The following is a 26,400-nucleotide window of genomic DNA, read 5'->3' on the forward strand; positions in this document are numbered from 1 at the left end:
ACTTTTCCTAGGTGATAGCTATCTCAGCAAGTCCCTCGTCTTTATAGCAGTGTTTCCACCACAGGCGTGCCTCGCCGGTCAATTTCAACTTGGCGATCATATCCTGATTAGAAAGGCTAGTTCTTGCATAGTAAAGTAGTCCTCCATGGTCTCAATCCAAATCTCTGCCTCGGCTTCAACGTCTTTGCCCTTGCCATCGAATTCCGGTGGCTTAACTTGCTTAAGGAGATACTTCTTCTCCTGAATTTTAGTCAGACTAACGATAGTTGTATTACCCTGGGTTAGATAAGTTTCACAAATTAGTTTAGTGCTTTAAACTTTTCAGCTTCGTTTCTATGTTAACATATCTTACTAGTTTTGTAAAACAATGATGGGCCAAAGAGCTTAATATTTTTACAAAATCTAGTCGCTGTTATCTTTTATAATCAGTAGCCATATGTTATGATTTTTTTACAAGTAAGGAATATTTACAAATGGCAGATGTTTACAAGTAGACATACATCAGTATCGATAGGATAGGTTAGATGCTTTGTACAATTTCCAAAATAGGATATCATTATATCTTTCTTTTTCAGGGATGGATATCACTTACATTCATGTAGAAGAAAGTAGGCCAATTGCTGTCTATGTCCAGAAACCTATATTGTGGAAATGGCAGATCTAAAAAACCATGGATACGATAATCTCAATACTTGCGACGTCCTTGGATTATAATCCATTCGGTTGGGATTACATTCAATACTTTATCATAGACATAACGGTCTAAACGTATCTATTGACCATTGGTAATCATAAGTGGATTCCTTTTGGATAGACAAAAGATAAATGCCTCAACTACTTTTAAATTTTCCATCCATTCAAGGTGTTTTAGATTAGTCTGCATGTCGAAGAATCGATCGGCCTTAATGTAACAATAACACTCATCCCAGAATCATCTTCTTTTGCGATTCACGAGGGATGGATCATATAGGCGATTGAGTATCCTCATCATTTCTCTTCTCCACTTGTCATCCGTGGAGTTCAGCATAGATGTGTATATTGCTTGAAAAACAAGGAAATGGTTCCAAGCTTCATTATTTTGCCAAAGTTTATCCCTTAACAATCAACACACTGATTATTACTTAGAACAATTAGTCTTAAAAACCATAGATATTTTTAATTTCAATTAGGTTCTGATACCACATGCCACGTGCTTACCTAACAGTTCCCTAGTAGCATGTTTTAGTGGTCCATCAGGAAACTATCCTAGATGGCTTCACCTGGCACACTCGCGAGAATGCACAAGGTCTATCGTCTAGGTTTCCTAGAGTCCACCCTCTAATGAAAGGTATCGGTCGTCCCTACGAGGATCAACTTGCAAGCTCGCGGTTCTAATTTGACAATTGAGATCTTGATGCATCAGCTAGCTCCATCAGAGGTGTCCCACAAGGGCTTCTTGTCCAATTGGAGCGATCGTAGTTACCCTTGGTTCATGGAGTGCAACGCTTTCTTCCAGCAACTAGTTAGGATTCAAGGAACCTTAACGGAGTTCTAGCATAGCCGTTGCACCTTTCCCCTAAGATAATTATTGATCAAGGTTTTAAGACCCGACCCTAGGTAAGTCAATGCTCACCTCTACCTAATTTCTTCTAATTAATGTTTCATTAAATCTCTTGAAAGAAGCTCCCAGCTTACCGGGACCACCCATCCGTAGGATGGATCTATCAAGGATCTCGCCCACTCACTTTCCACAAACGGTTTTCTTTAGTTTACTAATTACCTACACATTAAGTTATGACATATAAAAGAAGCTTTGTTAATTAACCCATTATCATAGGTTCCTTTGTGTAATTTTATGACACAACATAAAGACAGATAAAAATAATCTTTTGGAAAAATATATTTTTTAATTATTTTGCAAAAATTATTTACAATGCTTTTTCCCTTCTGCCTATGCAGAAGATAAAACATCCATTCATCAGAAAATCCCTTCTCTCTGTGCAGAAGAAAGTAAACCCTCCAAGATTTCCATCCCTTCACTAGTACCAGGGACTCCAGGATCCCATCCTGATTCGCTTGAGGGTTAGGCAGTTCCTAGGAGCGATCGAGAGATTTACGGTGAGAGCCCCTTGGCTCGCACTCCCGCCTCCTCCTGCCTAATGGATTCCTCACCAAATGACCTCTCGCCATCGGGGTCGGTCCAAAGCTCCTTGTGGCAGTACAAAAAAATCCCCCTTAGAGTAGGGTTCCACATCTAGCCATGGGGGAGGCATAGCACGATCTTTCCTCTTATTATCCTGACTATATATTTACAATCAGATCTAATTGCTACAAGCACAATTAATCATTCTTGTGCAACCATCAATACATGCACAAATAAAAAAAGAAATGACAACAAGTGTTTTTAGCAAAGAAAGCAGCCCCACCCAATTCTAGGGTTTCTCTTTTAAGGTCCCACCTTATTCTTAGGGTTTTGCTTCCTACTTGCAACTCTTTTTTCCGGATTTGCAAGTTATTTCACGAATTTGAAGTTTATTTTATCCTTATGAAAACTTGGTATTTTTGCCCTATGGTAAACAATTCACACGCTGCCTTGCCCTAACCCACACTTAGCAGGATTTCAAATGCTTTTCCAAGTCTGTTTAGACATTAGAATTTGTATCAACAAATTCTTATCAATGTCCAATAAGTCTTACAGACTTTTGATATTTATTTAATTTCCTGATACTGATAGTTTCAAGATTGTTGAGTATTTCATAGTTGTTTTTGCTTCAACATTCTCGACATTGTAGGTAAGGTTTTCTCGTTGATTCATATGTGGGTCGACTCATGATATTGATGCTCTCGCTAATATAACAATTAATATTAACATTGTGTGTGTTTTCAGTAAGAAAATATTTTTTATTTTATTATGCTCGTATTCTATGGTTTAATCGATGGTATTTGACCATTTGTCAAACTTTCAACATTATCTAGGAATATCAATTTTCATTTAGCTATATCATAAATGCAATGCTAATTGTTTTTGTGAAAGCTTTATTCTAAGCAATGAAAAAATCATAAGTGTAACTTTTCTTTCATCTTTCAGACATTGAATTATATTACTACGCACCTAATTTATGCACATCTAGTATATATTTTCCTATACAATTTTTTGTTGATTTAATGTATTGATTATTTCATGATATTATCTAAATGATTTTCTACAAATTATTATAAGACTTATATGCATCTGCTTATCATTAGCAAAATGAAATAGAGATAGTCACTTTCAGGGAAAATTTATAAAATATTCAATTTTCTAACACCGTCTACCTTTTTTTAGTTATTATAATCACACACTTCATTAACGAAATAACAATAAATATCATGAAATAAACCATAATTATGATATTTTCTTCATGATAGGCATATAATCCATTTTCAAGTGAAAGTTTTTTTTTAGTGAATAGTTTATTATTATATTACTTAGGCTATTTTCCTAAGCGGCAGTTCATATGCATCTTCTTTAAAATGCGTTTATAATCATTTAAAGCCAAATATAGCGATAAGCTTATAAAACATTATTTTTTTCTAAACCAACGAGATATTACCTCTATCAGGTTTGTAGTAATGGGGGTCGTGCCAATTTCTACTGCGTCATTTTCTGCATTGATCACGTTTCTTGCTTCTTTTGCTTCAAATGGGCTTCTTGAATTTTTGCGACCTTGTGGAGCCACGGATGTCAGGCAAAATTAACGTGGTAGCTCAGGGAGAGTCGAGGTTGTCTAGAAAAATTTTGCCAGCATTTTGCTTAGTAATATGGCTATATGGAAGAAAGGCATATCATGGGGTAGAGAAAATGGAAATGAGGTAGAAGAGGGGTATTTTCCTTCTTCAAGGCTCAAGCTAGAATGGAAAAGAGATGTAGAGAAAAATTTCCATCATCAAGAGGTCTTCCTTTTACGTTCTTTGTGGAAGGAGAGAGGTTGTATTTATAGCCATGAGGGGGAAGCATGCAGTCACTCATTCGTTTGGCTACTTGTCAAGAGCTAAGTAAGCTCGATAAAAAATGCTTTTTGATTGCCTACCTATTGGATGGTGGCATGGGATGATTTTAAAATGCTTTCTCTCCCTCTAGGTATACAAAAGTCATGATTTTGTGCCTGTTTTTTCAAAAACGTATTTTTTCCTTCAAAACGACTTCATCTGGTAGTTTTTGGCCAAGTTACCTCATGACTTATCTAGTTTATAATGTCATGCCATACTCTTTGATACTTAACTTACTCAATATCATGCTCGTTCTTACGCATTCTTTGTCTACTAATTAAGGCTTTTGTGATTTGTCTTGCCATTGCAAAATCAATGCGATCTTTGATGCATTAAATGGAATCAGGAATGCTAAATCAAATATAATGTGGGAAATATTACGATCAAGCCATCGTAATATTATTTACGAGGTGTATTTGCTTTTTTGTTGGCTGGGTTCATTAAGGTGTCTTGTCGTGTCAGATTGCAGAATTGATACAATGCAAGATTTGATATTACATGCAGTCACTTATGTGATAACTCAAAGAGTAATTTTTAAAACATTTCAAGCCCGAATTCATTTTATGAAGTGTTATGGCGAGAATATTATAGTATCAAAGCCAACCAATGAATAAAACAATCAAGGTAGGAATAAATCAAGAAGAGTGAAGTGATGTTTTCACTAGGATTTTTTTTCTTTTACTCACTTGGGAATTGTTGTCGCTTCCAAACCTACGAGGCATGGAGCAGGATCCTCGTATTTCATATTATGTTCAGGATGTCTATGAACTCTTCAAGTTATCGTAGTTGATCCGACATGATGGGGATCTTGGATAGACTCTACAACCCTTCATCGATGTATGCAGAAAGGCATTGGACTTGGAGCGCGGGTTACTGCTACATAGATACCAACCGACTCGCCTATCTTCAAAACAAACTAAAGAGGCTAAAATGGTTGGTGGACTTGAAGATTATCAAGTTATTCATCTTCCATGAGGCACGTGTGAACTTGATCCTACACATCGGATGTCGACAAGTAGAGCAGAGTTGCTACATCTATGAGGAGGTGGTCAAAGTCTTGCTAGCAGACATAATTAAAGTAATGAACATCATATTGGAGATTATGGAAATTTCCCATAAGCTTGGGACACGTGGTCAAATATTTGGATTTGTCGTAACATGAACACTATAACTCCAAATTGATCGCTCTATAGCTCAATAGATTCCATTTTTCAAGCGCTTTCCAATGGTAGGTCACATCATATGGTTTTCGAAAACTTATGGGCATGTTATCCGGGTGCTACCTTTTTAGTATTCAATAAATTGAAATTGGGAGATTCCCAAACTCACTAATATTGTGTTAATGGGGCGAAACGAATGTCATGCCTATCAAAAATGGGGATTTTCTAAACTTCCCATGACTTATCGCTTCTTGAGAATCCATTCCCCAAATCCATATTACTATACAGTCCCTGTAGCTAAGTCCAATAAGGAATTATTAACCTGGCATTAATGTATCTCTTGGAAAGAAAATCATTCCAATCAATCTCTATCTATTCCTGAATAATTATACTTGAGACTTACGATTCCTTATGGAGAAATAAGAAATCTATGATTATTTGATTTGTTGCACCATAGTGATGAAAAATAATTTGTGCATTGATATAGGTTGTGTAGAGATGTGCTAATGCAATCCTAATGCGAAAGTTTAAATTGAAAGTAGACACAACCCCAAATGCAAAATCAGAATCTTGTTTCCACACTAAGCCCGAAGGAGGCACAAGAGAAGAAGTTTCTTCTCAAATAAATTAAACCATCAAAATTTGATGGAAAAGGGAAGACTATTGAAGTCGATGCCGAAATATGGATTGAATCTATGGAGGATTACTTCATTGTAGCAGGAACAACACTTTAAACCAGGCTATGATTGCCAAGCTCAAGCTCATTGGCGAAGCTAGGCTCTGGTGGAAGCAATGGCGAGAAGACTAGGCAATCACTGAAAGCATAGTAACTTGGGATAAGCTAAAGGAAGTAGTGCAAGGAAGGTACATGCCACTTTCATACAGAACTTAGAAGATGAATGCCAGACCCTGACCTCAATATGAGGCAACGTCGTTGGATTGAAGTTCTGCAGGAATATGACTTAGAAATCAAGTATCAACCTGACAAAGGAAATGTGGTTGATGATGCCTTAAGTCACAAGGCATTTCTCAACTCTCTTATTATGGAGGAGCCTTCAATGGCAGAATCATTAGCACCTATGGTGTCAATGTCTAGTAACCCTATCCTTGAACTAGCTAAGGAGGAAGCTAGCCATGACCCAGAATATCTAAAGATGATAAAGGAGATTTTGGAAAAGGACCAAAACCCTAGACTTAAGGTCAAGTATCAAGAATTCTCTATCAATGGGGGACTTCTCTATATTAGGACAAGATTATGCATACCCTCAAGCAAGAAACTCAAACAAATAATACTTTGGGAAGCACATGACTCCCCCTTTTCAGGACATCCTGAATATGTCAAAACTCTTAACATGGTCAGGAAGAGCTACCATTGGGAAATGCTCAAGGGAGATGTACTCAAATATGTCATGGAATGTTTGTCTTGCCAATGCATTAAAGTAGAGCATGTCAAGATGCTTGGGAAACTAAAACCTCTCGACATTCCCTAGATGAAGTGCGAATTTAATAGCATGGACTTTGTTGTTGGGTTACCTTCAGTTCAAGGAGGATACAATTCAAATATGGTTATAGTAGACATCCTCACCAAGGGTGCACATCTCATTCTAGTAAAGACAAAATCTAAAGCTTCAGACATTGCTAGATTATTCATCAAGATATTTCAATTCCATGCGTTGCCTTGAAGGATCGTTAGTGACCATGACTCTCTCTTCACATCTCACTTCTGGAGGGGGACCTTTGAGGCCATAGGGACTCAACTCTATTTCAGTACAGCCTATCACCCTCAAACTGATGGCCAAATAGACATAGTCAACCAAGTCATTGAAGATATTGTTAGAGCATATTGTTGTCATGAACCCATGAAATGGATCCAATATCTACCATTGGTAGAGTTTTCCTATAATGATTCCTACCAACAAAGCATTCAAATGACACCTTTTCAAGCATTGGATGGGCATGATTTCCGTACTCCATTGAATTTTTCATATCCTACCTTAAGGGTAGAAGCTTCCAAGAAAATGCTTGAGGAAATGGATGAGCAGGTCAAGGCCATTAGATAAGACATTAGAGCTGCCAAGGATAGGCAGAAAGCCTATGCATATCTAAATAGACAAGAGCGGCTCTTCAAAGAGGGAGATGTAATTTTCATTTCTTAAATTCTCCCATTGTTCCTTATCATTGGGAGAATTTAAGAAATTGAGTCCAAGGTATTGCGGGCCCTACAGGATGCTCAAGTGCCTAGAGCCCAATGCCAGCAAACTCCAACTTCGCGAGAACATAAAGGTTCACAATGTATTTCATGTTAGCCTACTAAAAAAATATGTATCCAATCCTAGCCATGTACTCAATGGTCAACAAGTTGGAATGCCAAGCCAAGGAGTCCTTGAGCTCTGACCAGATAGAATCTTAGACATTTGGGAAAAGAGATTGAGGAGTAGAACCCTCAGAGAGTACCTCATCCAGTGGAAGGACTATCTAGAAGAAGATGCCACATGGATTGACGAGAGTACTCTTAGACAAAAATACCCCCAATTCCTTTCGAGATGAGGACATCTCAATTCCTTAAGAGAGAAAGGATGTAATATCTCCTAGTGTCCCCATGAGACCTCCCTTATAATTAAAAGAAAAAAAATTTAATGCCCCCCTCCCTTTGTCCGTGCCACCAAGCTGGTGGAGGGAGGGGGAGCTATAGTGATCATAGACACTGAGTAAGTGTGAGACAACGGAGAGTTTGAGGGGATAGTAGCGAGGGACAACGATCATGAAGACATCCAGGAAGATGAGCATGATGACATTAACGCTGATGGGGAGGAGGGGCATACGTGTGCCCCCTCTAACCCCTCCCAACTATCCTTCTTCCCCCTTAGGAGTAGCTTGCATGGTGACGAGCTCATCTGGCCACCCAGATGTAGGTGGAGTAGAGTACCTCTATACCCGCGCCCTCCCCCCCTCCCGAGGAGTTTGAGGGGATAGTAGCGAGGGACAAGGATCCCAAAGACATCCAGGAAGATGAGGATGATGACATTAATGCTGATGGGGAGGAGGGGCATACATGTGCCCCCTCCAAACCCCCCCCCCCCCCCCCCCCCCAACTATCCTTCTTCCCCCTTAGGAGTAGCTTGCATGGTGACGAGCTCATCTGGCCACCTAGATGTAGGTGGAGGAGAGAGAGAGAGAGAGAGAGAGAGAGAGAGAGAGAGAGAGAGAGAGAGAGAGAGAGAGAGAGAGAGAGAGAGAGAGAGAGAGAGAGAGAGAGAGAGAGAGAGAGAGAGAGAGAGAGAGAGAGAGAGAGAGAGAGAGAGAGGAAGGCTCAAGGAAATTCCTTCCCTCCCTCTCTTGAAAAAAGATCCCAAGTACCCTCCCTCCCTTGCTATTCCCATAGTTTTTCCATCAACCACCCCTCTATTTGGCAAAAAGGCTACTCGAATCCAACCAAAGCATGGGAAATCCCAGCACAAAGGAGTGCATTGTGAGAAGAGAATGCCACATTCCAAGCCTCAAAATGGCCCCAAAATGCAAACTCTCCCAAGTAATTGGGAAGGTTGCAACCACGGAAGGAGGATTGGGTAAAGATATCACCGCTAACATGAATGGGTTATTGGGTATAAATGCCAATTTGTCGCTACAAAACTAGGTATCGCTACTGTTTCTTTTCCTACGAGAGGAATGACAAAGCGTATTTATTGTAGAAAGTAGTCATACTTCTTTTCCCCCCACTGTCAAACATAGAGAGAGAGAGAGAGAGAGAGAGAGAGAGAGAGAGAGAGAGAGAGAGAGAGAGAGAGAGTGTGTGTGTGTGTGTGTGAAAAGGAGAGGGAGAGTCTCGGAACAAGTGGAAGAGAGAGAGAGAGAGAGAGAGAGAGAAGAAGGCTCAAGGAAATTCCTTCCCTCCCTCCCTTGAAAAAAGATCACAAGTACCCTCCCTCCCTTGCTATTCCCGTGGTTTTCCCATCAACAACCCCTCTATTTGGCAAAAGGCTGTTGGGATCCAAACAAAGTGTGGGAAATTCCAACACAAAGGAGTACGTCATGGAAGGGAAGACTGCATTCCAAGCCCCGAAATGGCCCCGAAATACAAACTCTCCCAAGTAATTGGGAAGGTCGCAACCACAGAAGGAGGATTAGGTAAAGGCATCACCGCTAACACGAATGGGTTATCGGGTATAAATGCCAATCTGTCGCTACAAAACCAGGTACCACTACGGTGTCTTGTCCTATGAGTGGAATGGTAAAGCGTAGTTATTGTAAAAACTAGTCATACTTCTGCATCATGTGATTTGTAAAACCAGAAAGGTAGATGCATACGAATCAAGTTCATGATGGTCATGATAGGGCACGAGTTGATTAAGCATTATTAGGCACAAATTTTTTGAATGTATCTTAGACTACCAATATACATAAATATATGAGACCGTGTAAGACGATTGCATTCTATAATCCTTTAAAGAGAATTAGCTTGCACTTACATTAGGCATGATGAATTCATGTACCTTGCACTTAAGAAAAACATAAGTCACAAATTACAATTTGCATAAAGTCATTGAAATGAATTTTCAAGAATCAAAGCTCCGCATTGTACCATCAACTCAGGAAAGACTTGCATCTAGATTTGCATGGCATTGTGGATAGTTTGAGTTGCACTACATGATAGAGATTCATCTTAAAAAGATAGATTTAAGATGCGCATGTAAGTTATTAAACTTAAATTGCAAGAGGCAGTTTGGTACGTAAAACTCTATAGGTTAAGTAAGGCTAGGATTTAATTTGACCTATTTAGGGTTAATTGTAAATAAGCCAAACTATTGTTATGATCATGGGTTGACATGGAATCAAGTAAACATACTCACATGTCTCTATCCTAGCAACTAGCTGTGATAAGTCCAAAATTCCCTTAGAGGTATCATTTTAAACTATGATGCAACTCAATGTCAATTCAAGAAAACTTGAATATCATATTTGCAAGAAAGAATGACCAATTGCCATGTGACATTCGATGCCTGCAATTATTCAAGGATTGGAAAGGGCTTAGTTTACTCTTGGCTTGCGAGAGGAATGAACAAGAGTTTCTGTTATGAAATCTTGAGGGAGTGAAACCCTAGGGTAAACTTAGAAACCCCGATAAAGTTTTGAGGGAAATGGTTACCAAATGACCAATTGAAATCCTAGACTAAATCATCTAAGATATGTGATCTCAAGACAAGAACCCCGATTAAAAGGTTGGCAAATTAGGGAAAATACCACCCGAGAACTGTTGGATATAAACCCAATGGAAAAATTACTCACTCCTATGGCATAAGAATGAGGGTCAGAACAAGGGTATTTCCTGCTCCTCAGAAGATCAGTGGTAGTTGACACCAATGCAACAAAAACCTAAAGAGGATGCACCATCTGTGTTCAAAGGATTGTATGACCCAATCTCACAAAAAAAATTTGAATAATGAATCATGTTAAATTCATGAAGGATGCGCCAAACCACCCCCAGCTGGCCGCCAACCCTAACCAAGGGGGTTCTAAATAATTGTGATGGGAATATGGACAAAATATGGACCGAACCCGCCATGAGAGGTCTCTCCATGGATTAGTTTGAACGTAGGAGGACGCTTGGATGCCAAGGGGGGACTATGGTTGTAAATTTCCTACCTTCGGGTCCTATTCAAATGATCTATGTGACTTGAGAGATGGATTCTCAAGGCCCTATAACTAGTGCAAGGGCAAAACCTTGGAGAAAATAAGACGCATCCTCACAGATTGCGGGAATTGTCCTTTTTGGATAAGGCTTGTATCTAAGTTAAAATGCTAATATAAAGTTTACTTCCAAGGAACGTGTCTGAAGTGTTTTTGTGTCAATGCCATAAGTTATGCAAATGAACCCTATTCCCTAAAAGGCTTAATTAAGGAAGCTGATTTTAAATGTCACACATAAGTGTGATAGGACCTACTTAGATAACTAAAGAATGCCTATTGAGGGAAGCGGATGGGTGGAACCCTTGATGGGTTGGTCCTATGGTAGGGTGGTCTTAGAAAATTGGGAGGCTTCTCACAAGGTTTTACGGATGTTTGGCCCTGAGAAATTGTTAGGATAGAACCCCGATTCATGCCATTTTAGGGTGACTTGAATGGGACTATGCCCTACTGGTAGAGAGGTTGAGTGACACATCCCTCTCATTTCCCATTCTCTTTGAACCAAGTGTGGCATGGGTCAGCTTCGGCTTGGGTATCTCTGCGTAAAGTAGGATGTCTAGGACCTGTTGCTAGAATGCTATCAGGAGACCTTGGCCATTAGGAACCCAAATTCAGGATGATCCTAGTGGATGAACATTCCATTGCAAGGCAGACTCGAGAAACCCTAAGCGACAAACCCCGTAACATTCCATGGGAGTGATGAACATCGCCATTTAGATTTGTATCTCGATGGACCGCTAAAAACATGCCTCGACAGGGCACATTACAACTTTGTGGAGCACTTTGTGATCCCTTTACATTAGCCTTGGTTTTCCTTACACCTAGTGTATGGACAACAGAAATACCCAACTCCTCATCCACACTTTGGTTTAAACCATCAGACTCACCATCTATATGTGAATAGATTGTAGAAACATTTGGCACTCCAAGTGACTCAACCACCTTTTCCTTTCCCTTATGTGATACATTTTCAGTACTTGTAGGAGTGCTAATTGCATGCAACCTGTTACTCCATGGTCTCTGAATAGTATTACTAGAAGAGGACTCTTCTCACCCACTCAATGTCTGTAACTATGGACCCACATTTTTTGTAGTCACCTTTTCTTTTCCATCATTTACAACAATATATTTTGCAATAGCATACCAACTACTCATCTCATCAAATTATAATGTCTCTACTCGGCTGTAGCTTGCATGTAATTAGATTATAACACTTGCAACCCTTTTTCTCAAGGAAATTACTAGCAAACACACACTTTTCAGCCTTTAGATCCAGCTTATTTCTTAGCTCATTAGGAACATGCATGTGACAAATATGGTCTGTTGCTAGTAAACTTTTCCTTTGGTGTCATATCATGCATTACAAAAGTGAGATTCCTATTCATAATATACATAGCTCTAGAGATACTTCATCCCAATAATAATGAGGTATATCCTTTTTTTCCATCAAGGCTCGTGCAATTCTACAATGTGCTTATTCTTCCTTTCAGCAACACCATTCTATTGTGGAGTATAGATGTATGTAAACTGCCTTTGAATTCCATATTGTTTCAAAGAATTACTATAATTCATTGGAGAGATACTTTTCCCCTCCATAACCTTAAGCACTTAATCTAGACACCTATTTGTTTCTTGATCAAATTTTTAGAATCTTGAAAATGAGAAAACACCTCACTTTTGCCCTTTTTAAAATACACACATAGCTTCCTTGAATTATCATCAATAAAGAATACATAAAATGTACATCCAACCATTGATACGATATTTATAGAACCCCATACATTTGAATATATAACATCAAGTAAATACCTATTCACATGTTTATCATGAGGAAATGCATGCCTTGTCTATCTTCTAAATTGGCATAGTTTATACACTTTTTGCATATCGGCCACTTTGAACTTAGGCAAGCCTATCACATTTTCATGTGACTACATATTTTTCAACCATTACACATTTATATGGCCAATAGATCTATGCCAAATGTCAATATCAGCCACAACTATTGCACCTTGTGCAAACATAGTAGCCTTCAGCTTGAGAACATTTACATCTAGATTATACATCCCTTCCACATGCTTACCTTTTGCAATCAAGTTACATCCATTTTTGAAATATTCTACAGAGTAGTCATTTTGATTGAACTTGAAATCTTTGCTTAATCATTTGCCTTATAGAAACTAAGTTCTTTTTTATAATAAGCACATGTAGCACATCAACCAAATATTTAACTTTTCCATCCTACATAGACAATGCCACACTCCCAACATGAGCAATAGAATGCATTGTATTGTCACCTATTTCCATAAAACCAAGCACTTCAAAATTTTCACTTCTCTAAACCATTATCCATGAGATGTCATATGGTTAGAGGCACTTAAATCCACATGCCATACATCATCAGTCATTACTTCTGTTGATGCATTTGCATTTACTACATTCATCATCATGTTATGCATAACAAACATCTTCTCATTATAAACCTGATTACTAGTAGATGCATACTTGTTATGATGTTTTCTCCCATTCCTATTATTTCCACCTCCTCTCTAGATAGTCATATAAAATATGGTTGACTACAATTACAACATTTTCTAGTATCATAACATGCACTCTATTTGCCATGTCCTCTATGGCTTCCCCTACCTTGAGACTAGCCTCTACCACCTCTATGGGATTACTCATATGAGTCTTGAGATTGCCCTTGATTTTTTCCATATTGACCACAGCCGTGGCCTCTACCACCATGATCTTTACCTCTACTGCATTCAAGTAGAGCACCTATTTTGAAGTGTTCTTGCTCCGTGATGAAGATGAAGCAAGATCCAAATTTTTCTCTTCTAATATCAATTTTGATATTAGATCTGCAAGAATAGAAATGGTATCTCTTGTGTTTATGGAGGTTTGATACTACTCCTCACCCAATCCATCCAAACATACAACCACTATATCATGATCATCAAGCTTTGGTATTTATATTGACTAATTTGACCATGTTATTCTATGCTTCTGCAAGACTATTTGCAACATGTATATATATGCCCAATCATATTGTTTGAAAGACCGATGGAAAGTTAGTACATATCTTTCCAAGCACTCTGGTTCCATTCCTTAAATGCCTTGGTCTCCTTAGGTGTTGCATTTTCCTTTGGTAACTCTAGAGCCTTAGTGTTATATCCTTTGATGTAGAACCAATAACCTTTATCTATAAGGAAATTGGCCAATCTAAACTTCTAAGCATGGAAGTTTTGCTTGTCTTTCATTGACAATCTGATTAAATCCCTTAGACATTGTGCAGTAGAATCCACAAATATGATTTTATCAACCACTTGATAATTCAAATAAATTTCCACCCGTACTACACTCAATACATAAGCATGCCATGAGAAACACTTGTAATGTATAAAACTATACAAATACTATTTGCCATACCTAATACCTACAACCTATTTGTGAAATGACAAGGTTTGGAGGGTTTGTGTACTTTAATAGATTTGCACATGAACAACCTCTAGCTTTTCAACAAAGGTAAAAGAATAATCAAAATGCAAAACTAATCAAAGTGCATAGACCAAAGAACTATACTACTCTCTCACAGTGTAAGCTTGCAAATATAGCTCATCAATCAAAGGTCGTATGAGAATGATCTCCATAGGTGTACTCCATACTAGGGTTTCCTTATAGATTATTGTGCTTGCGGTTCATAGTTCCATACTTGAATGCCACTCTGACACCATGAAAACTTTGGGGGAGGGAAAGGGATCTTGAGCTCTTGAAGGACACAAAACACACAAAGAGAATCCACATAAGATAGAAAGATGAAACCTAGTCTTTTTTTTTCTTTACTATATGATTCTGTTACAAATAAGAGGGAGTAAAACATACACATTATACAAACATTCCATAGTGTAAACATGCTAAGTACAAAGATAAATAGATAGATATCCCGTAACTCAGGTAGGTGGACTAACTATTGTAAAGTATCACTAGAATGATATCTTAATGTAGGTACCATCCACGTTAATGATAAGTGGAAACAGTCATCCACATACATAACTATTAGCTCGTGTTGAGCTTGACATCTCAACAAAAAAAGCTTAAATTCAATAATCATACTTTAACAAAGTTAAAGTATAATAAATTGTAACATTCAGGAGTGTATACTAACACTGGGAGCATATGCTATAGGAAAAGGGGCTTCTTTGTGGAGATATCAAGCTCCGCATGAGGTGGCATCCACTACATGCCTTTGGTAGGACTTTACTTACTAGTACGTTATGTGAGCAACATGGAGGATATGCTAGTGACTCTCTATAGCTAGACTACACACATGCATTCCATTTTTAGTTATGGCACATTAGTTGTGCCACCTAATCTATCCCCTGGGACTTTTATATTAGTTTTTTGTCATGATCGAATAAGAAGTTGTATGTGGTTGTTTGGGCTTATAATATGATATTCAAAAGAGCTACAAGCCATACCCCTTTTAAATTAATATATAGGGAAGAGTGTGTTTTACCTTTGGAGATTGATTACCTATTGTAAGGTTTTATCTAAACCATTCTTTGAGTGAAGAGGAAGCATTGCAAGAAATATTTATTTCCCTTGCACATCTTGATGAGATTAGATTACAAGCCTTGTTACATCAAGAAGTAGGAAAAAAGTGAATGAAAATGCTTCATGACCTTCAAGCTAAGAAGTATAAATTTGCTAAGGGTCAATTGGTCCTATATTATGATGCCCATTGTGAGCTATTCTCAGACAAGTTGGAAACCAAATGGGATGGTCCTTATAAGATTGTTTGATAGGGAATAATGACTCTATAGCTCTTTTAGTGGACTTCAAAGGGTAGAGTTTAAAACTAACTTAAATTTCAATAAACTAAATCTATATTATGTATAGGGGCTAACATCAAAATTGGTGACTTTAGAGGTCCTTCAAGATCCAGCTTAAAGTTTTAGAGGATACTAAAACTATTGGATGGAAAAAGTCATTTCTTATCTTAAGCATCCATATTTATAGCATTACCACCAAGGCGAGTGATTTGGTGGAGTAAGGGTTATCGCATTATTGAGTGGGAAGACAGATATTTCACATGGAATATTTGAGTTTATGGCCACCACTGTCATAGGGTTTTTACTACTGTCCCTATTGAGTTCATTGAAGATGGGGGGATTGTATCTATCTTATACCCCCTCTCTTGGTTAGACTTTGATTATCATAATTATGAATAGGTTGACTATCATGGTAGGTTATATAAATGAAGTTGTGGTTTATACATTATATTTTGATGAAGCTTCTCGAGGACCTACTAAGCATGCAAGTGCTGGAGTTGTCATCAAAGATCCCTATCATTGAGTGGTTTTAAAAATGGAAGTGTATCTAGGCACTCCTTTTATGAATAACATGGTAGAATACAAGGCCTTATGGGGTTGATGAATCTAGCTAGACATGGTGGTATTCGTCAATTATTGGTGAAAGGTGACTTGCAACTAGTGATCAACCAATTGAATGGGACCTACAATATAAGAGATCCCATTCTAAGGATGTACCATCATGCAACCTCGGACACCCTTGATATTTTTGAGGGAGGGACTTGTCAGTTGATTTCCTAATAGTGGAATAGCTTTGTAGGCTCCTTGGCCAATAATACCTTTGTTGAAGATGTATTTCTTAACTATGGCCTTGAGGGGCTTTTACAATTGCCTCCTGATGTTAGTTTTCACTCAACTGCCAAGACCCATGGACCGCTTATTGTTCAAGCATTCCAAGCCGAGCACTAATGGCTACCTCTCACATAGCCGACTTGCCATCCATATCTACGGGTGTAGTGAGCTTACCTCCATGTCGTTCGAGTTACCTCCTCTCTCGTGCACTCCGGTAGCTCCATGATCCAAGTGCAAGCTTCAAGCAAGCTCCATCCTCAAGCCCCATGCTCCAAGCTCCATCACCGCGAGCAAGAGAAGAGAAGAGAAGAGAAGAAAGGAGAAGATGAAGGGCTTCTCCACCCCACGGTCCCTCACCCTCACACACTCACACTCTCACACTCCCTCTCTCAAGCACAAGCTCAAGCAAGCCAGAAGAAGAAGAAGAAGAAGAAGAAGAGAGCCACTTTTTGCCACACACAAGAATGAGCTTCTCATTCACTTATATACAAAACCCTAAATCCCTTTTTGGGCGGTCATCTCCTTTTCCCCTTTTTTACATGGCCGGCCGTGGCCTAGGCCCTTTTTCCATTGTCCCTCTATCTTCCTAGCTTCCTTTCCATTGCCCATCTACATTTACAAATTGCACGGGTGAGAGCCCGGCGCTCCTTGAATTAAACCATGATGCGCTTGCGCTCTTTTACAAAAGTTTTGACTTGCACTTTTCGTTGTGCGCCTTTGTCTTCCGTTTCTCTTTGCCTTGGCCTTTGTCTTTGCCTTCTGTTTTATCTTTCCAGATTTTCCACCACCTGGCACTCTTTTACAAGATTTCAGGGTGCACCTTTGTATTTTAAAATGCACATTTCCCCTTTTGCATTTGGCTTTTTAAGGTTGCCCCTGCGCTTTTGGCCTTTTCTCCTCTTCTTTCTTCAGGTTAGGTGTGTTGGGAGGTTTGAGCAATTGTTTGCCTCCTGTAAAGATATTTTCGGGCATTCTAAGAGCTCTTTATTTAGGGTAGTCCTAGTGACCTTGTTGTAGAGTTGGCTAGGCAACTGTTTTTAAAAACCCCTCTTAGTTATGCATCCACTAGGAAAGCCTACCAAACAAAAGAGGAAAAACAATGAATACATTTAAAATATATATAACACAGAGGTTTGTAAAAAGGGGTTCTAACTCCTAAAATAAGAAAATAAAGAAAGATAAGCTCCAAGAGTCGATGATCATCGCCTCACAAAGGCCTAGCAAGTTCATGGGGACAAGTCATAGACTCAAGGCCTCAATGCCTTGTTTGCTTAGGGGTGGCATTAAGCCAAAAAATAAATAAGGATGGTTGGAGAGAAAATACAAGTGAGAAAAATGAAAAGATTTAGTGTCGCCTCATGAGGGCTTGGTAGGTTCTTGGTTATTGAGATAGGACACTTGAGGCCGATGCCTTGTTCTCCTTAGGTCACAATATGATTAGCTCCCTCCTTTTTACACACATGAGTGAAGTATTGAAGGAAAAAATGTGGTATAATGGACAAAAATATGATTTTCAATAGAGCAGGCTATAGGAGTCCTCGCCTAGTAGGAGTTCCTAGTCTAGTTGTCCTAGGTCAGGTAGGCAGGTCAAGACTACCACTTAGGATAACTCCTTTGATAGTTCCTTTTAGCCATTTTTGTTGGATCACTTGGTTAGCGACTAGCTCCGAAACACTATCAGATTATGCTTGACCTATCCCTTGTGGACTTCATGCCTTGACCTAGTCAGGGGATAGGGTGAGAGCTATGTGTGTGCTCTATTGTATATTCTTATTTGTAGCAGCTTGATGCTCTTTATGGTTTTTTTAAGTGCAATTCATTTTGTGGGTTTGACAGGTTGCGTTGCCCTATCCCATGGTCGCCAATGACAGCCAATTTTAAAGCTGAATTTCAAGAGCAAAAGTAGCTAGAGACCTATAAAAGAGGTAGTTTTGGTGAAAAATGGAATGATAATGGATGAATGAGCTAGAGTTTTCCTAAATGCATTTCAATGCCAAGAATCCAACACAAGTATCCATTCTTCAATCGGAGTTTGTTCAACCCTCCATTTAATACGTGTGTGGTTGTGCATTATGAAGTAGCTATTAGATTCAAAAGTTGGAAAGCATGTGACAAAGACCAAGGTGATAGATTTTGATGCCAAATCAGATTGCGATTTGGCGGCTGTTTGCCCCTCCATCTAGGTTGGAACCACTCGTGGAAAAGTATGAACATGCAAGTTTGAATTGATTTTTTAAATGGTTAGTGCCTAAACCATGATTAAGAGGGAAAGAAACTCAAATTTCACATGAATGGGAGAGAGCGTGTTTTTTTGTTGCCCCTTATTTTCCATTATAAAATTATATTTTATGCTTATTTTTCCATCCTCCTCCAGATCTCGAAAACACAATGCTGAATTTCTTTGCTCTATGATACTCTAGATTTTGTGAGAAATGATACAATACTTGAAAGGATCCAATTTTAGTCTTTTTCTCTCTTATTTCTCTCTCTTTTTTGTTCCGTGTTCATATGGCTACATATGAGAGAGAGAGAGAGAGAGGGCTGATTCTATGAATTGGGGATGGAAGATGGTTCAAAAGCATAATGGCACATAGATTAGGTGATTTATATGCATCATTGGCGGCTGGAGAATAGCGTCAACGCCTTCACTTTTTCAAAATGTGAGGGGTACATATGCAGATCTTAAAGTGAGCACCTTTAATTTAGTTTTTTTAAAATGAATCTTTAGCATCTATCATCTTGCCTAGGATATGATGTCATGAATTGCATGGTGGGGGGACTTGCTTGAGCTATTGTGCCAAACACACACCATATACACAAGAGGAAGCTCACTCAAAAACACAAGAAGAAAAATGGGTGACAAAAAAATTTTATTGCTAGTTTCTTCTTCTTCTCTCATACACAATACAATGTACACAAAGTATAAATAAGATACAACATAAAGAAAAGTGACCTACCAAGTCACATTACATAACTGACTTTACTAATTGACTAGCATTATAACTATGCTAGTTGTAGGTAGATGCAATAAACTAAATATAATAAGTGATAAGTTAGTGTCCATGTGAGGATCATAATGACCACCGACATACTAAGTAAAGACATGCAGACCCATCAAGCTAGGTGGCCCATCATCAATGTCCGCACCTATTGAGATTGCCATCTCAACACTCCCCCTCAAGCTCAACTATATCTTTGCACCTCAAGTAAGGTTTGAAATTTTCAAAGCTTCTATGTATTCAATGCCTTTGTAAAAATGTTAGCTATCTGATCTTGTATGCTGATATATACAAAGTTAATATCTCCTACAAGTACCTTCTCTATCACAAAGTGGTAATGCATCATAATGTGTTTTGTGCTAGCATGAAACACTCGGTTCCTAGCTAATTGTATGTTGCTCTTGTTGTTGCAATGAATGATAATTGGGTAATATCCTTGCACATCCATCTCACCCAATAACTTTTACAGCCATACCACCTCACATGCTGCCATAGCAACACCTTTGTACTCAACCTCTATACTTGATAATGTAATTGTAGGTTGCTTTTTTCTAATGCATGTAATTGAAACACTACAAAGGGAAAACATTTATCCATTCGTAGATCTTCTATCAGACATGCTACCAACCCAATCTCCATTTGCGCATCCAAATATCTGTATATCCTTACCTACCTTATAAAAAAGTCCATAATGCAAAGTGGACTTCACATACCTTAATATGTGGCTAAGTGCATCCAAGTTAGGCTTTCTAGGCATCTGCATACATTGACTATTACTGACAAGGTCATGTAAATTAGACTCCATGCTATCCTCTAAAACATAGTAGGGTCTTCTATCTCATCTCCAATATCAACACTCAAATTCACATTTTACTAATCATCTCAATACCAATAATATACGTCAACTCACCCAAATCCTTTATCTCAAAATTATTCTTCAAAAAGTCCTTAACTTCAACAATCCCACTGTCATTGTCAACTGTAATAATCAAGTCATCCACATAGATGACTGTGATGACCAAACATGCATCTCTCTTTCTCACATAAAGTGAGTGATGAGAATCAAAAATATAAAAGCCAATTTTGACAAGATACTCTTTGATCTTGTTAGACCATGCTCTAGCTACTTGCTTTAGTTCAAGCATCTTCTTTAACCTGCATACATTTGTGGGATGCTCCAAATCCTCATAACCTGTTGGCTATCCCATATACACCTCTTCTTGCAATTCACCATATAAGAAGAGATTCTTGATACCATTTGTTGCAAACTCCAAACCTTGACTACTACCACCAAATCAATCACACATCTAATAATTTCCATTCTAATAATGAATGAATGTCTCTTCATAATCATATGTTTGAGCATAGCCTTTTGTAGCTAGTTTAGCCATATACTTGCTAATAGAGTTATCTACATTATGATTGATTTGGTAAACCCACTTATAGCCAATAGCTATCTTGCTCTTAGGCAAAGGTACTAGATCCAAAGTCTCATTGGTTTCTAATGAAGCCATCTCCTCATCCATTGTTACATCCCAATGAGCATGACCAACAACATCCTCAAAGCAAGTGAGCCCGATATCCTCAACCACCTTTACTATATAAGCATACTGGTGAGCTACATAACCTTCAAAACCAAATCTTTTAATAGCGTATCTAACCCTAATAGACATGCATACTATTGGATCACTTAGTGGAGCATTTATATTACCATGTGCTCTCTATACACCTGGTGTCTTAACCGAATGAATACCAAGCTCATCATCCAAACTCTTTGAATCATTGGAATCTTCATCTGATATCCCAAATGACTAATAGATGCATCATTACCATTTGACAATTTCTCCTTCCCTTTGTCCTTACCTGAAATACTTGTAGATGCACTAATGATCTGGGGCTACTCTCCCAGACCAAGGGCTAACTATAGATATAGTATCACATAATGTTTTTGGTCCACTAAGGCTTCATGATTCTTTCTTTTCTTTCTTCACATAACTATTATGATGATGATACTATCCAATGTATCACCACTAGATGCATATCAATTGCTCATCTCATAAAAAATAACATCCCTACTCACTCTGAGCTCATCTATGATAGGGTTATAACAATGATAACCTTTCTAATATAAAAAGAATTTAGTAGAAATATATTTTTAAGCCTTCAGATCAAGCTTCTTTTGTTGCTCATTTGGCACATGAGCATGTGCAATATAGCCAAACACTTTCAATTGTGACACATCAGGCTTTTTGCTTATAAAGAATTCTTTGAGGGTCATCCCATGAACTATAATTATGGGAGTTCTATTCATAATATAGATAGCAGTATGAATAGCTTTAGATCAAAAGTATTTTGGCATATTCTTTTCAGCCATCAATACCCTTGCAAATTCTATAATATGTCTTATTTGTCTTTCTACAATCCCATTTTATTGTGGGATATAATTGCAAGTAAACTATCACTTTATCCTATGAGACCTTAAAAAGTCAATAAAACTCATTAGAGAGGTACTCTTCCCCTCCATTTGATCTCAAATACTTAACTTTTAAGCCTATTTCTATTTCAATAACAGCCTTGAAAGTTTTATCATGAAATATCCCACAACTTTCTTGAACAATCACCAATAAATGTGATAAAATATTTGCTACCACTAAGAGGGATATTTTATGTAGGCCCCCAAAAATTTGTATGCATAGCATTAAGCATATATATGCTTACATCTCTATCATGCGAAAAAGGTTACCTTGCTTGCTTACCAAACTGACAAGCTTCATATACTTTGTGACATTCTACAACTCTAAGAGTTGACAACCCTGTAACCAATCCTTTGGACTACATTAATTTCATCCTTTGCGCATTTGCGTGTCCAATATGTTTGTGCCATATTTCAATGTGATTACATCCACTCCTTTTCCTTTAACATATATAGTAGCATTCATAGTAGGAATTCCAACATCTAAAGTGAACATGCAACCAACTCTGCTTGCTTTTTCGACCAACATACATGTATCATTAAAATCTTCCACAAAGTAGTCTTTTGCATTAAATAGAATCTGTAACCCTTTCTCTACCCATCTGACCAATAGACACTGAATTCTTTGTGATTGATGGTACATGTAATATATCTAATAGACTATTTGTTCAACAATCATACAAGGATAAGGAAAATTTATCAATATGTGGAATTGGGTGGTACAAATCATCACCCATCTGTACATAACTTGGATTTTGTAAATCATGCATCTCTCCAAACCGTTCAACATGATTGGTCATATGATTAGATGTACTTGAGTTAATATACCATAGATCATTATGCGTCTCCTTTTCTATGACAACATTCATCATATGCTGCATAACAAATAGACACTCATTTTTGTCTTTATTTTGTCATGAAGATAATGCATAGTTTCCTTGTTGCAATTTACCACTATACATATAATCCTTCTTATCATAACAATGGACTACAATATGACTTGTTTTGCCACAATAATGACAAATAATACACGCATTGCCAAAATCTATGTTCTGCCATCCATCTCTTTCTCTATAGCTCACCATGGTTTCTAAAGTTTCCACATCTCCTAAAATCTGCATTTCACCGAATTGTTGATTTAACCTGTTTTGTTGTTTATCACCAGTACTTCCCATACTAATGGCCTCTTGAAGAGGATTTTCTATGTCCCCTTCCTAAACTTGAGTAAAATGATAGAACCTGCTCATCACTTCTATCAGATGATTCACCCTGTATATTGATCTCTTGAGTAATCATGAGAGAAACCAACTCATTAAAATCTAGAAATGGCTCATGTACATATACGAACGTGACAAATGATTTCAAAGCCTTCTCATTATTAGAGCCACCCAAAGTAGACAAAACTAAATCATCAACATCAAGCATTATATCAATCACTACCTAAGCATTTGCAATGCTTCTCAACTTTAAAACATACTCATTGACAAACATTTTTCCTTTCTTCAAGGTATTAAAATCTTGCTTGAGTTGAATTTTCTATGCTGTTGTATTAACTGAAAAAATACTTTAAAAATTTATCCAAGTTATATGTGAAGTTTTTACATTTCTAATATTTTCTAACATAGTATTATCAATGACTGCAAATAGCCAATACATCACCTTTTTATCCTTTACATTTCATTGTTTCCATGTCTTTAATTCATCTGTACTCGCAAGGTTACTCAACTCTGGCTTCTTTTCTTCACTTGAAATAAACTTGTAAAGGGATCTTCCAATAAGAAAGTTCATCAGATGAAACTTCTATGATAGGTAATTGTTCTTATCCAACTTCTGAATGATGGGATTTTCAATGTTTTCTACCATTATCAAAAAGTTGATTTAAAAAAGCAAGCAAGTCTTCTATAGCCTTTTACAATAAGCATACAACAATACACCAAGCAGTCTTTTTCATTGATTTCTCAACGGTATATAGTTTGCAACTTTGTAGATAAAACTTGTACTTTCTTCCTAGCAAACACCTCAAGACTTATAGATTCAAAATCTCCAACTTCACCAATTTTTGGTCAACACAACTGAAATTGCAGTATATCCTGAAACTATTATTTGTAACCTTGTGGGTCTAAAACAGGGCTTGAGAAAAGGTCTCAAATTGATGCCAGGAGGCATATTCTACGGTCCGTGAGACCACGGTGGATTCCGTGAGTTTTATTCCATGGCGGATTCCATGAGGTTCTGCGGTGGATTCCATAAAACTATATTTATTTGCCGGGGCTCATACACAAGATGGATTCCTTGTGCGAGAAGTTGACGGGGACGTCTATCTTTTTTGGGCGTCATGTTAATTTAATGTGCATGTGGGTGACTCCACAACAGGTGATTTTGTAAAATACATATTTAAATTAATGGACATTTATGAGTTTAGAGTACTCGTATTAAATTAAGATTAAGACAGAGTTCCAACCTATTTATTTATTTTGTAGTTGAAGACTACTAGGTATTCACTTTTGTCGGTTTAATTTAATTATTTTCTAACAATTGTGAATGCTTCAGTTGATGTGTAGAGCAGGCGGCGGTGGCGTTGGGAAGCACTGGGCGATAGCGTGTATTCAAGAAATTATCATTTTTTATGGATGTGCATCTTATTATTAAAGGCGTGGTGCTAATATTTATTTAGGTGCACTTATTTATTGAATCGCTTGACAAATATTTATTATTTTGTATGCGCACGGGTGCACGGTTTAAATATTTCATTATTGGACATTGTATTTGGGCACAATTCGACTTTTGGGCCGCCGAATCGCTTTATTCTTTATTTGGACAAAAGAAAACACAAAAGCTAAAGCATGCTTATTGTAAAATTAGGCTATTTTTTGAGCTTTGAGATGAATAAATTTATAAATACATGCCTTGTGAAGTGTTTACACAAGGCATGGGGGGAGATTGTATCAGAATTGTCTCATTTCTTCATGTCGTACAAATCTTGTTTCTTGTTTTAAGAGCTTTAGTAGAGTTCTTTTGTTCTTAGGGACCTTCTAGCACTCGCTACGTACATATCTAGCATTTGATTTGTGCACCAGTGATATCAGAGCAAAGCTGAGATCAAGGGCTTCCAATTGCTTACCATCTCGCGCGAAGGCAAAGCTTGTGGAATGAATGGGCTCTATAATCAAAACTATCAATACTAGCGTGTTCCTGGCGGTGAAGAACCCCCTGCTATGCTATCAGATCGCAAAGGACCTCTCCTAGGAAGAAAATGACCACCTCTGAAGATCCTTTGTAAGTCTCTTTGGTTAACAGAGAACATAGAAGGTTAAGCTTGGAGTTAAAAGCTCAATAAGCTTTATAATAAAGCTTAAGCCTTAAATTTCAATGATTGCGGCATCAACATGTCCTCAACGGCGCCAATTCAGGTGAGGACGTCCTAACGTCCTATCGATTTGAAAAAAAAAGATTGATTTAAGCTTTTAAATTTAAAGCTTAAAGCCTTTGTTGGGGGTAAAGGCACCTCCGCCTAGCCGCCTGTGTATTACTACACTGACAGTACCCGCCACTGTACACTGCAGGTGGCGGGCGCTCGTCACAATCACTTATTCTTTATTCTTTTAGTGATAGCTTAATAAAGGAAGGCTCGGCCACACATTGTGGCTGTTGGAGTTTCCACTTTTGAGTCTCTCTCTCTCTTGGATCTTACTCTCTATTGACTATAGCTCTCACCACCAAGCTTCTTCCTCCTAAGTTCCACTTCCCTTTCAATTGGTATCAGAGCAAGGGCATCGGAGCTTTCTCGACATTATCTTCAGCTCAGATTTGAAGAGCTTCAACCCGACCTTCAATGGCAACCATGGCACCTTCATTTGCAGGTATGTTTTGATCTCCTACCTCCTCCCCGAGCTTTTGAACCTTCATCGGCTTCTTCCGGGGCTGCATTGGAGTCCCCTTGATATTGCCAAGTGCCCTTGAGGACTGTTGAAGATCCCCCAGCCCCTAGGAATAGCTAGTGTAAATTTCAGCGTATTTTTAGGGGGTTGGGCTGACCTGCTCCTGGCATTTCCTTGGTCTTCCTCGGCTTCCCGGCACTCTTGGCAACCTTCCGGATCATTGTTTGACTCCCCCGCATTAGTGCTTGGCTCTTGGTGATTGATTTGAGTGCTTCCCCCTTCAGCCCTTGCTGTATACACAGTCCCAGGACTGTCAAAACATGGCAGCACTTGACATTTACTATTTGATGCTTCTTGGCATTACCTGTTTGATGCCTATTGATGCCCGGTGATGCCCGGATGTTATGGGATGCTATGTCTATGCTTTGGGACTGATTTGGAGTAGATTTGAGCACCGTTTGAGCTTCATTTAATAGTAAATTTCTTGTTGTACTACAGTGGGCTGAAGCTCGTTTACTTGGTGTATGCATTGGT

Source organism: Lygodium microphyllum, chromosome 6 (assembly GCF_053477565.2).
Source record: "Lygodium microphyllum isolate KBCC chromosome 6, Lygodium_microphyllum_v1.1.10, whole genome shotgun sequence".
NCBI lineage: Eukaryota > Viridiplantae > Streptophyta > Polypodiopsida > Schizaeales > Lygodiaceae > Lygodium > Lygodium microphyllum.